Here is a 14121-nt window from a genome sequence, read left to right on the forward strand (position 1 = left end):
ATTCCACAAGAACTGACTTAGCGAAAGGCTTCTTGAGGGGAAAGCTGTAACTCTGTGAGATGATTTCACAGAACACAAAGAAGTTTCTCAGAAAGCTTCTTTCTCTTTGTTATCAGAGGATATTTCCTTTGGCCCTATAGTCCTCAAGGGATCCGAAATATCTGTTCTCAGATTCCACAGAAATAAGGCTAGCAAAGAGATCCACGAAATACAGATATAACTCTGTGAGGTGAATTATCAGAACACTAAGCGGTTTCTCAGAAAGATTCTTTCCAGATTTCATCTGAGGATATTTCCTTTTTCGCCATAGCCCTCTATGGGCTTCCAAATATCACTTTGCCAATTCCACAAGAACTGTCTTGGCGAAAGGCTTCTTGAGCGGAAAGCTGTAACTCTGTGAGACGACTTCACAGAACACAAAGAAGTTTCTCAGAAAGCTTCTTTCTCTTTGTTATAGGAGGATATTAACTTTGGCCCTATAGTCTTCAAAGGGATCCGAAATATCTGTTCTCAGATTCCACAGAAATAAGGCTAGCAAAGAGATCCACGAAATCCAGATGTAACTCTGTGAGATGAATTAACAGAACACTAAGCAGTTTCTCAGAAAACTTCTTTCCAGATTTCAACAGTGGATACTTATTTTTTCACCATAGCCCTCTGTGGGCTTCCAAATATCACTTTGCCAATTCCACAAGAACTGTCTTAGCGAAAGGCTTCTTGAGGGGAAAGCTGTAACTCTGTGAGACGTTTTCACAGAACACAAAGAAGTTTCTCAGAAAGCTTCTTTCTCTTTGTTATCGGAGGATATTTCCTTTGGTCCTATAGTCTTCAAAGGGATCCGAAATATCTGTTCTCATATTCCACAGAAATAAGGCTAGCAAAGAGATCCACGAAATACAGATGTAACTCTGTGAGATGAATTAACAGAACACTAAGCAGTTTCTCAGAAAGCTTCTTTCCAGATTTCATCTGAGGATATTTCCTTTTTCACCATAGACCTCTATGGGCTTCCAAATATCACTTTGCCAATTCCACAAGAACTGTCTTAGCGAAAGGCTTCTTGCGGGGAAAGCTGTAACTCTGTGAGATGATTTCACAGAACACAAAGAAGTTTCTCAGAAAGATTCGTTCTCTTTGTTATCGGAGGATATTTCCTTTGGCCCTATAGTCTTCAAAGAGATCCGAAATATCTGTTCTCAGATTCCACAGAAATAAGGCTAGCAAAGAGATCCACGAAATACAGATGTAACTCTGTGAGATGAATTAACAGAACACTAAGCAGTTTCTCAGAAAGTTTCTTTCCAGATTTCATCTGAGGATATTTCCTTTTTCACCAGAGCCCTCTATGGGCTTCCAAATATCACTTGGCCAATTCCACAAGAACTGTCTTAGCGAAAGGCTTCTTGAGGTGAAAGCTGTAACTCTGTGAGATGATTTCACAGAACACAAAGAAGTTTCTCAGAAAGCTTCTTTCTCTTTGTTATCGGAGGATATTTCCTTTGGCCCTATAGTCTTCAAAGGGATCCGAAACATCTGTTCTCAGATTCCACAGAAATAAGGCTAGCAAAGAGATCCACGAAATACAGATGTAACTCTGTGAGATGAATTAACAGAACACTAAGCGGTTTCTCAGAAAGCTTCTTTCCAGATTTCATCTGAGGATATTTCCTTTTTCACCATAGCCCTCTATGGGCATCCAAATATCACTTTGCAATTCCACAAGAACTGTCTTAGTGAAAGGCTTCTTGAGGGGAAAGCTGTAACTCTGTGAGATGATTTCACAGAATACAAAGAAGTTTCCCAGAAAGCTTCTTTCTCTTTGTTATCGGAGGATATTTCCTTTGGCCCTATAGTCTTCAAAGGGATCCGAAATATCTGTTCTCAGATTCCACAGAAATAAGGCTAGCAAAGATATCCACGAAATACAGATGTAACTCTGTGAGATGAATTAACAGAACACTTAGCAGTTTCTCAGAAAGCTTCTTTCCAGATTTCATCTGAGGATATTTCCTTTTTCAACATAGCCCTCTATGGGCCACCAAATGTTACTCTGCCAATTCCACAAGAACTGTCTTAGCGAAAGGCTTCTTGAGGGGAAAGCTGTAACTCTGTGAGATGATTTCACAGAACACAAAGAAGTTTCTCAGAAAGCTTCTTTCTCTTTGTTATCGGAGGATATTTCCTTTGGCCCAATGGTCTTCAAAGGGATCCGAAATATCTGTTCTCAGATTCCACAGAAATAAGTCTAGCAAAGAGATCCACGAAATACAGATGTAACTCTGCGAGATGAATTAACAGAACACTAAGCAGTTTCTCAGAAAGCTTCTTTCCAAATTTCATCTGAGGATATTTCCTTTTTCACCATAGCCCTCTATGGGCTTCCAAATGTCACTTTGCCAATTCCACAAGAACTGTCTTAGCGAAAGGCTTTCTGAGGGGAAAGCTGTAACTCTGTGAGACGATTTCACAGAACACAAAGAAGTTTCTCAGAAAGCTTCTTTCCTTTTGTTATCGGAGGATATTTCCTTTGGACCAATAGTCTTCAAAGGGATCCGAAATATCTGTTCTCAGATTCCACAGAAATAAGTCTAGCAAAGAGATCCACGAAATACAGATGTAACTCTGTGAGATGAATTAACAGAACACTAAGCAGTTTCTCAGAAAGCTTCTTTCCAGATTTCATCTGAGGATATTTCCTTTTTCAAAATAGCCCTCTATGGGCTTCCAAATATCACTTTGCCAATTCCACAAGAACTGTCTTAGCGAAAGGCTTCTTGAGGGGAAAGCTGTAACTCTGTGAGACGATTTCACAGAACACAAAGAAGTTTCACAGAAAGCTTCTTTCTCTTTGTTATCGGATGATATTTCCTTTGGCCCTATAGTCTTCAAAGTGATCCGAAATATCTGTTCTAAGATTCCACAGAAATAAGGCTACCAAAGAGATCCACGAAATACAGATGTAACTCTGTGAGATGAATTAACAGAACACTAAGCAGTTTCTCAGAAAGCTTCTTTCCAGATTTCATCTGAGGATATTTCCTTTTTCACCATAGCCTTCTAGGTGCTTCCAAATATCACTTTGCCAATTCCACAAGAACTGTCTTAGGGAAAGGCTTCTTGAGGGGAAAGCTGTAACTCTGTGAGATGATTTCACAGAACACAAAGAAGTTTCTCAGAAAGCTTCCTTCTCTTTGTTATCGGAGGATATTTCCTTTGGCCCTATAGTCTTCAAAGGGATCCGAAATATTTGTTCTCAGATTCCACAGAAATAAGGCCAGCAAAGAGATCCACGAAATACAGATGTAACTCTGTGAGATGAATTAACAGAACACTAAGCGGTTTCTCAGAAAGCTTCTTTCCAGATTTCCTCGGAGGATATTTCCTTTTTCACCATAGCCCTCTATGGGCTTCCAAATATCACTTTGCCAATTCCACAAGAACTGTCTTAGCGAAAGGCTTCTTGAGGGGAAAGCTGTAACTCTCTGAGATGATTTCACAGAACATAAAGAAGTTTCTCAGAAAGCTTCTTTCTCTTTGTTATCGGAGGATATTTCCTTTGGCCCTATAGTCTTCAAAGGGATCCGAAATATCTGTTCTCAGATTCCACAGAAATAAGGCTAGCAAAGAGATCCACGAATAACAGATGTAACTCTGTGAGATGAATTAACAGAACACTAAGCAGTTTCTCAGAAAGCTTCTTTCCAGATTTCATCTGAGGATATTTCCTTTTTCACCATAGTCCTCTAGGGGCTTCCAAATGTCACTTTGCCAAATCCACAAGAACTGTCTTAGCGAAAGGCTTCTTGAGGGGAATGCTGTAACTCTGTGAGATGATTTCACAGAACACAAAGAAGTTTCTCAGAAAGCTTCTTTCTCTTTGTTATCGGAGGATATTTCCTTTGGCCCTATAGCCTTCAAAGGGATCCGGAATATCTGTTCTCAGATTCCACAGAAATAAGGCTAGCAAAGAGATCCACGAAATATAGATGTAACTCTGTGAGATGAATTAACAGAACACTAAGCAGTTTCTCAGAAAGCTTCTTTCCAGATTTCATCTAAGGATACTTCCTTTTTCACCATAGCCCTCTATGGGCTTCCAAATATCACTTGGCCAATTCCACAAGAACTGTCTTAGCTAAAGGCTTCTTGAGGAAAAAGCTGTAACTCTGTGAGATGATTTCACAGAACACAAAGAAGTTTCTCAGAAAGCTTCTTTCTCTTTGTTAGCGGAGGATATTTCCTTTGGCCCTATAGTCTTCAAAGAGATCCGAAATATCTGTTCTCAGATTCCACAGAAATAAAGCTAGCAAAGAGTTCCACGAAATACAGATGTAACTCTGTGAGATGAATTAACAGAACACTAAGCAGTTTCACAGAAAGCTTCTTTCCAGATTTCATCTGAGGATATTTCCTTTTTCACCATAGCCCTCTATGGGCTTCGAAATGTCACTTTGCCAATTCCACAAGAACTGTCTTAGCGAAAGGCTTCTTGAGGGGAAAGCTGTAACTCTGTGAGATGATTTCACAGAACACAAAGAAGTTTCTCAGAAAGCTTCTTTCTCTTTGTTATCGGAGGATATTTCCTTTGGCCCTATAGTCTTCAAAGGGATCCGAAATATCTGTTCTCAGATTCCACAGAAATTAGGGTAGCAAAGAGATCCACGAAATACAGATGTAACTCTGTGAGATGACTTAACAGAACACTAAGCAGTTTCTCAGAAAGCTTCTTTCCAGATTTCATCTGAGGATATTTCCTTTTTCACCAGAGCCCTCTATGGGCTTCCAAATATCACTTTGCCAATTCCACAAGAACTGTCTTAGCGAAAGGCTTCTTGAGGGAAAAGCTGTAACTCTGTGAGATGATTTCACAGAACACAAAGAAGTTTCTCAGAATGCTTCTTTCTCTTTGTTATCAGAGGATATTTCCTTTGGCCCTATAGCCTTCAAAGGGATCCGAAATATCTGTTCTCAGATTCCACAGAAAGAAGGCTAGCAAAGAGATCCACGAAATACAGATGTAACTCTGTGAGATGAATTAACAGAACACTAAGCAGTTTCTCAGAGAGCTTCTTTCCGGATTTCATCTGAGGATATTTCCTTTTTCACCATAGCCCTCTATGGGCTTCCAAATATCACTTAGCCAAATCCACAAGAACTGTCTTAGCGAAAGGCTTCTTGAGGAAAAAGCTGTAACTCTGTGAGATGATTTCACAGAACACAAAGAAGTTTCTCAGAAAGCTTCTTTCTCTTTGTTATTGGAGGATATTTCCTTTGGCCCTATGGTCTTCAAAGGGATCCGAAATATCTGTTCTCAGATTCCACAGAAATAAGGCTAGCAAAGAGATCCACGAAATACAGATGTAACTCTGTGAGATGAATTAACAGAACACTAAGCAGTTTTTCAGAAAGCTTCTTTCCAGATTTCATCTGAGGATATTTCCTTTTTCACCGTAGCCCTCTATGGGCTTCCAAATATCACTTTGCCAATTCCACAAGAACTGTCTTAGCGAAAGGCTTCTTGAGGGGAAAGCTGTAACTCTGTGAGACGATTTCACAGAACACAAAAAAGTTTCTCAGAAAGCTTCTTTCTCTTTGTTATCGGAGGATATTTCCTTTAGCCATATAGTCTTCAAAGGGATCCGAAATATCTGTTCTCAGATTCCACAGAAATAAGGCTAGCAAAGAGATCCACGAAATACAGATGTAACTCTGTGAGATGAATTAACAGAACACTAAGCCGTTTCTCAGAAAGCTTCTTTCCAGATTTCATCTGAGGATATTTCCTTTTTCACCATAGCCCTCTGTGGGCTTCCAAATGTCACTTTACCAATTCCACAAGAACTGTCTTTGCGAAAGGCTTCTTGAAGGGAAAGCTGTAACTCTGTGAGATGATTTCACAGAACACAAAGAAGTTTCTCAGAAAGCTTCTTTCTCTTTGTTATCGGAGGATATTTCCTTTGGCCCTATAGTCTTCAAAGGGATCCGAAATATCTGTTCTCAGATTCCACAGAAATAAGGCTTGCAAAGAGATCCACGAAATACAGATGTAACTCTGTGAGATGAATTAACAGAACACTTAGCAGTTTCTCAGAAAGCTTCTTTCCAGATTTCATCTGAGGATAATTCCTTTTTCGCCATAGCCCTCTATGGGCCTCCAAATGTTACTCTGCCAATTCCACAAGAACTGACTTAACGAAAGGCTTCTTGAGGTGAAAGCTGTAACTCTGTGAGATGATTTCACAGAACAGAAAGAAGTTTCTCAGAAAGCTTCTTTCTCTTTGTTATCGGAGGATATTTCCTTTGGCCCTATAGTCTTCAAAGGGATCCGAAATATCTGTTCTCAGATTCCACAGAAATAAGGCTAGCAAAGAGATCCACGAAATACAGATGTAACTCTGTGAGATGAAATAACAGAACACTAAGCAGTTTCTCAGAAAGCTTCTTTCCAGATTTCATCTGAGGATATTTCCTTTTTCACCATAGCCCTCTAAGGGCTTCCAAATATCACTTTGCCAATTCCACAAGAACTGTCTTAGCGAAAGGCTTCTTGAGGGGAAAGCTGTAACTCTGTGAGATGATTTCACAGAACACAAAGAAGTTTCTCAGAAAGCTTCTTTCTCTTTGTTATCGGAGGATATTTCCTTTGGCCCTATAGTCTTCAAAGGGATCCGAAATATCTGTTCTCAGATTCCACAGAAATAAGGCTAGCAAAGAGATCCACGAAATACAGATGTAACTCTTTGAGATGAATTAACAGAACACTAAGCAGTTTCTCAGAAAGTTTCTTTCCAGATTTCATCTGAGGATATTTCCTTTTTCACCAGAGCCCTCTATGGGCTTCCAAATATCACTTGGCCAATTCCACAAGAACTGTCTTAGCGAAAGGCTTCTTGAGGGGAAAGCTGTAACTCTGTGAGATGATTTCACAGAAGACAAAGAAGTTTCTCAGAAAGCTTCTTTCTCTTTGTTATCGGAGGATATTTCCTTTGGCCCTATAGTCTTCAAAGGGATCCGAAATATCTGTTCTCAGATTCCAGAGAAATAAGGCTAGCAAAGAGATCCACGAAATACAGATGTAACTCTGTGAGATGAAATAACAGAACACTAAGCAGTTTCTCAGAAAGCTTCTTTCCAGATTTCATCTGAGGATATTTCCTTTTTCACCATAGACCAATATGGGCCTCCAAATATCACTTTGCCAATTCCACAAGAACTGTCTTAGCGAAAGGCTTCTTGAGGGGAAAGCTGTAACTCTGTGAGATGATTTCACAGAACACAAAGAAGTTTCTCAGAAAGCTTCTTTGTCTTTGTTATCGGAGGATATTTCCTTTGGCCCTATAGTCTTCAAAGGGATCCGAAACATCTGTTCTCAGATTCCACAGAAATAAGGCTAGCAAAGAGATGCACGAAATACAGATGTAACTCTGTGAGATGAATTAACAGAACACTAAGCGGTTTCTCAGAAAGCTTCTTTCCAGATTTCCTCGGAGGATATTTCCTTTTTCACCATAGCCCTCTATGGGCTTCCAGATATCACTTTGCCAATTCCACAAGAACTGTCTTAGCGAAAGGCTTCTTGAGGGGAAAGCTGTAACTCTGTGAGATGATTTCACAGAACACAAAGAAGTTTCTCAGAAAGCTTCTTTCTCTTTGTTATCGGAGGATATTTCCTTTGGCCCTATAGTCTTCAAAGGGATCCGAAACATCTGTTCTCAGATTCCACAGAAATAAGGCTAGCAAAGGGATGCACGAAATACAGATGTAACTCTGTGAGATGAATTAACAGAACACTAAGCGGTTTCTCAGAAAGCTTCTTTCCAGATTTCCTCGGAGGATATTTCCTTTTTCACCATAGCCCTCTATGGGCTTCCAGATATCACTTTGCCAATTCCACAAGAACTGTCTTAGCGAAAGGCTTCTTGAGGGGAAAGCTGTAACTCTGTGAGATGATTTCACAGAACACAAAGAAGTTTCTCAGAAAGCTTCTTTCTCTTTGTTATCGGAGGATATTTCCTTTGGCCCTATAGTCTTCAAAGGGATCCGAAATATCTGTTCTCAGATTCCACAGAAATAAGGCTAGCAAAGAGATCCACGAATAACAGATGTAACTCTGTGAGATGAATTAACAGAACACTAAGCAGTTTCTCAGAAAGCTTCTTTCCAGATTTCATCTGAGGATATTTCCTTTTTCACCATAGTCCTCTAGGGGCTTCCAAATGTCACTTTGCCAAATCCACAAGAACTGTCTTAGCGAAAGGCTTCTTGAGGGGAATGCTGTAACTCTGTGAGATGATTTCACAGAACACAAAGAAGTTTCTCAGAAAGCTTCTTTCTCTTTGTTATCGGAGGATATTTCCTTTGGCCCTATAGCCTTCAAAGGGATCCGGAATATCTGTTCTCAGATTCCACAGAAATAAGGCTAGCAAAGAGATCCACGAAATATAGATGTAACTCTGTGAGATGAATTAACAGAACACTAAGCAGTTTCTCAGAAAGCTTCTTTCCAGATTTCATCTGAGGATATTTCCTTTTTCACCGTAGCCCTCTATGGGCTTCCAAATATCACTTTGCCAATTCCACAAGAACTGTCTTAGCGAAAGGCTTCTTGAGGGGAAAGCTGTAACTCTGTGAGACGATTTCACAGAACACAAAAAAGTTTCTCAGAAAGCTTCTTTCTCTTTGTTATCGGAGGATATTTCCTTTAGCCATATAGTCTTCAAAGGGATCCGAAATATCTGTTCTCAGATTCCACAGAAATAAGGCTAGCAAAGAGATCCACGAAATACAGATGTAACTCTGTGAGATGAATTAACAGAACACTAAGCCGTTTCTCAGAAAGCTTCTTTCCAGATTTCATCTGAGGATATTTCCTTTTTCACCATAGCCCTCTGTGGGCTTCCAAATGTCACTTTACCAATTCCACAAGAACTGTCTTTGCGAAAGGCTTCTTGAGGGGAAAGCTGTAACTCTGTGAGATGATTTCACAGAACGCAAAGAAGTTTCTCAGAAAGCTTCTTTCTCTTTGTTATCGGAGGATATTTCCTTTGGCCCTATAGTCTTCAAAGGGATCCGAAATATCTGTTCTCAGATTCCACAGAAATAAGGCTAGCAAAGAGATCCACGAAATACAGATGTAACTCTGTGAGATGAATTAACAGAACACTTAGCAGTTTCTCAGAAAGCTTCTTTCCAGATTTCATCTGAGGATATTTCCTTTTTCGCCATAGCCCTCTATGGGCCTCCAAATGTTACTCTGCCAATTCCACAAGAACTGACTTAACGAAAGGCTTCTTGAGGTGAAAGCTGTAACTCTGTGAGATGATTTCACAGATCAGAAAGAAGTTTCTCAGAAAGCTTCTTTCTCTATGTTATCGGAGGATATTTCCTTTGGCCCTATAGTCTTCAAAGGGATCCGAAATATCTGTTCTCAGATTCCACAGAAATAAGGCTAGCAAAGAGATACACGAAATACAGATGTAACTCTGTGAGATGAATTAACAGAACACTAAGCGGTTTCTCAGAAAGCTTCTTTCCAGATTTCATCTGAGGATATTTCCTTTTTCACCATAGCCCTCTAAGGGCTTCCAAATATCACTTTGCCAATTCCACAAGAACTGTCTTAGCGAAAGGCTTCTTGAGGGGAAAGCTGTAACTCTGTGAGATGATTTCACAGAACACAAAGAAGTTTCTCAGAAAGCTTCTTTCTCTTTGTTATCGGAGGATATTTCCTTTGGCCCTATAGCCTTCAAAGGGATCCGGAATATCTGTTCTCAGATTCCACAGAAATAAGGCTAGCAAAGAGATCCACGAAATATAGATGTAACTCTGTGAGATGAATTAACAGAACACTAAGCAGTTTCTCAGAAAGCTTCTTTCCAGATTTCATCTGAGGATATTTCCTTTTTCACCGTAGCCCTCTATGGGCTTCCAAATATCACTTTGCCAATTCCACAAGAACTGTCTTAGCGAAAGGCTTCTTGAGGGGAAAGCTGTAACTCTGTGAGACGATTTCACAGAACACAAAAAAGTTTCTCAGAAAGCTTCTTTCTCTTTGTTATCGGAGGATATTTCCTTTAGCCATATAGTCTTCAAAGGGATCCGAAATATCTGTTCTCAGATTCCACAGAAATAAGGCTAGCAAAGAGATCCACGAAATACAGATGTAACTCTGTGAGATGAATTAACAGAACACTAAGCCGTTTCTCAGAAAGCTTCTTTCCAGATTTCATCTGAGGATATTTCCTTTTTCACCATAGCCCTCTGTGGGCTTCCAAATGTCACTTTACCAATTCCACAACAACTGTCTTTGCGAAAGGCTTCTTGAGGGGAAAGCTGTAACTCTGTGAGATGATTTCACAGAACACAAAGAAGTTTCTCAGAAAGCTCCTTTCTCTTTGTTATCGGAGGATATTTCCTTTGGCCCTATAGTCTTCAAAGGGATCCGAAATATCTGTTCTCAGATTCCACAGAAATAAGGCTAGCAAAGAGATCCACGAAATACAGATGTAACTCTGTGAGATGAATTAACAGAACACTTAGCAGTTTCTCAGAAAGATTCTTTCCAGATTTCATCTGAGGATATTTCCTTTTTCGCCATAGCCCTCTATGGGCCTCCAAATGTTACTCTGCCAATTCCACAAGAACTGACTTAACGAAAGGCTTCTTGAGGTGAAAGCTGTAACTCTGTGAGATGATTTCACAGAACAGAAAGAAGTTTCTCAGAAAGCTTCTTTCTCTTTGTTATCGGAGGATATTTCCTTTGGCCCCATAGTCTTCAAAGGGATCCGAAATATCTGTTCTCAGATTCCACAGAAGTAAGGCTAGCAAAGAGATCCACGAAATACAGATGTAACTCTGTGAGATGAATTAACAGAACACTAAGCGGTTTCTCAGAAAGCTTCTTTCCAGATTTCATCTGAGGATATTTCCTTTTTCACCATAGCCCTCTAAGGGCTTCCAAATATCACTTTGCCAATTCCACAAGAACTGTCTTAGCGAAAGGCTTCTTGAGGGGAAAGCTGTAACTCTGTGAGATGATTTCACAGAACACAAAGAAGTTTCTCAGAAAGCTTCTTTCTCTTTGTTATCGGAGGATATTTCCTTTGGCCCTATAGTCTTCAAAGGGATCCGAAATATCTGTTCTCAGATTCCACAGAAATAAGGCTAGCAAAGAGATCCACGAAATACAGATGTAACTCTGTGAGATGAATTAACAGAACACTAAGCAGTTTCTCAGAAAGTTTCTTTCCAGATTTCATCTGAGGATATTTCCTTTTTCACCAGAGCCCTCTATGGGCTTCCAAATATCACTTTGCCAATTCCACAAGAACTGTCTTAGCGAAAGGCTTCTTGAGGGGAAAGCTGTAACTCTGTGAGATGATTTCACAGAACACAAAGAAGTTTCTCAGAAAGCTTCTTTCTCTTTGTTATCGGAGGATATTTCCTTTGGCGGTATAGTCTTCAAAGGGATCCGAAATATCTGTTCTCAGATTCCACAGAATTAAGGCTAGCAAAGAGATCCTCGAAATACAGATGTAACTCTGTGAGCGGAATTCAGAAAACACTAAGCGGTGTCTCAGAAAGCTTCTTTCCAGATTTCATCTGAGGATATTTCCTTTTTCAACATAGCCCTCTATGGGCTTCTAAATATCACTTTGCCAATTCCACAAGAGCTGTCTTAGCGAAAGGCTTCTTGAAGGGAAAGCTGTAACTCTGTGAGATGATTTCCCAGAACACAAAGAAATTTATCAGAAAGCTTCTTTCTCTTTGTTATTGGATGATATTTCCTTTGGCCCTATAGTCTTCAAAGGGATGTGAAATATCTGTTCTCAGATTCCACAGAAATAAGGCTAGCAAAGAGATCCACGAAATACAGATGTAACTCTGTGAGATGAATTAAGAGAACACTAAGCAGTTTCACAGAAAACTTCTTCCAGATTTCATCTGAGGATATTTCCTTTTTCACCATAGCCCTCTATGGGCTTCCAAATATCACTTTGCCAATTCCACAAGAACTGTCTTAGCGAAAGGCTTCTTGAGGGGAAAGCTGTAACTCTGTGAGATGACTTCACAGAACACAAAGAAGTTTCTCAGAAAGCTTCTTTCTCTTTGTTATCGGAGGATATTTCCTTTGGCCCTATAGTCTTCAAAGGGATCCGAAATATCTGTTCTCAGATTCCACAGAAATAAGGCTAGCAAAGAGATCCACGAAATACAGATATAACTCTGTGAGATGAATTAACAGAACACTAAGCGGTTTCTCAGAAAGCTTCTTTCCAGATTTAATCTGAGGATATTTCCTTTTTCACCATAGCCCTCTAAGGGCTTCCAAATATCACTTTGCCAATTCCACAAGAACTGTCTTAGCGAAAGGCTTCTTGAGGGGAAAGCTGTAACTCTGTGAGATGATTTCACAGAACACAAAGAAGTTTCTCAGAAAGCTTCTTTCTCTTTGTTATCGGAGGATATTTCCTTTGGCCCTATAGTCTTCAAAGGGATCCGAAATATCTGTTCTCAGATTCCACAGAAATAAGGCTAGCAAAGAGATCCACGAAATACAGATGTAACTCTGTGAGATGAATTAACAGAACACTTAGCAGTTTCTCAGAAAGCTTCTTTCCAGATTTCATCTGAGGATATTTCCTTTTTCAACATAGCCCTCTATGGGCTCCAAATGTTACTCTGCCAATTCCACAAGAACTGACTTAACGAAAGGCTTCTTGAGGTGAAAGCTGTAACTCTGTGAGATGACTTCACAGAACACAAAGAAGTTTCTCAGAAAGCTTCTTTCTCTTTGTTATGGGAGGATATTTCCTTTGGCCCTATAGTCTTCAAAGGGATCCGAAATATCTGTTCTCAGATTCCACAGAAATATGGCTAGCGAAGAGATCCACGAAATACAGATGTAACTCTGTGAGATGAATTAACAGAACACTAAGCAGTTTCTCAGAAAGCTTCTTTCCAGATTTCATCTGAGGATATTTCCTTTTTCACCGTAGCCCTCTATGGGCTTCCAAATATCACTTTGCCAATTCCACAAGAACTGTCTTAGCGAAAGGCTTCTTGAGGGGCAAGCTGTAACTCTGTCAGATGATTTCAAGAACACAAAGAAGTTTCTCAGAAAGCTTCTTTCTCTTTGTTATCGAAGGATATTTCCTTTGGCCCTACAGTCTTCAAATTGATCCGAAATATCTGTTCTCAGATTACACAGAAATAAGGCTAGCAAAGATATCCACGAAATACAGATGTAACTCTGTGAGATGAATTAACAGAACACTAAGCAGTTTCTCAGAAAGCTTCTTTCCAGATTTCATCTGAGGATATTTCCTTTTTCACCATAGCCCTCTTTTGGCTTCCAAATATCACTTTGCCAATTCCACAATAACTGTCTTAGCGAAAGGCTTCTAGAGGGCAAAGCTGTAACTCTGTGAGATGATTTCACAGAACACAAAGAAATTTCTCAGAAAGCTTCTTTCTCTTTGTTATCGGAGGATATTTCCTTTGGCCCTATAGTCTTCAAAGGGATCCGAAATATCTGTTCTAAGATTCCACAGAAATAAGGCTAGCAATGAGATCCACTAAATACATATGTAACTCTGTGAGATGAATTAACAGAACACTAAGCAGTTTCTCAGAAAGCTTCTTTCCAGATTTCATCTGAGGATATTTCCTTTTTCAACATAGCCCTCTATGGGCTTCAAAATATCACTTTGCCAATTCCACAAGAACTGTCTTAGCGAAAGGCTTCTTGAGGGGCAAGCTGTAACTCTGTGAGATGATTTCACAGAACACAAAGAAGTTTCTCAGAAAGCTTCTTTCTCTTTGTTATCGGAGGATATTTCCTTTGGCGATATAGTCTTCAAAGGGATCCGAAATATCTGTTCTCAGATTCCACAGAATTAAGGCTAGCAAAGAGATCCTCGAAATACAGATGTAACTCTGTGAGTGGAAGTCAGAAAACACTAAGCGGTGTCTCAGAAAGCTTCTTTCCAGATTTCATCTGAGGATATTTCCTTTTTCAACATAGCCCTCTATGGGCTTCTAAATATCACTTTGCCAATTCCACAAGAGCTGTCTTAGCGAAAGGCTTCTTGAGGGGAAAGCTGTAACTCTGTGAGATGA

This window comes from Macaca nemestrina, chromosome 3 (genome assembly GCF_043159975.1).
Source record: "Macaca nemestrina isolate mMacNem1 chromosome 3, mMacNem.hap1, whole genome shotgun sequence".
NCBI classification, from domain to species: Eukaryota; Metazoa; Chordata; class Mammalia; order Primates; family Cercopithecidae; genus Macaca; species Macaca nemestrina.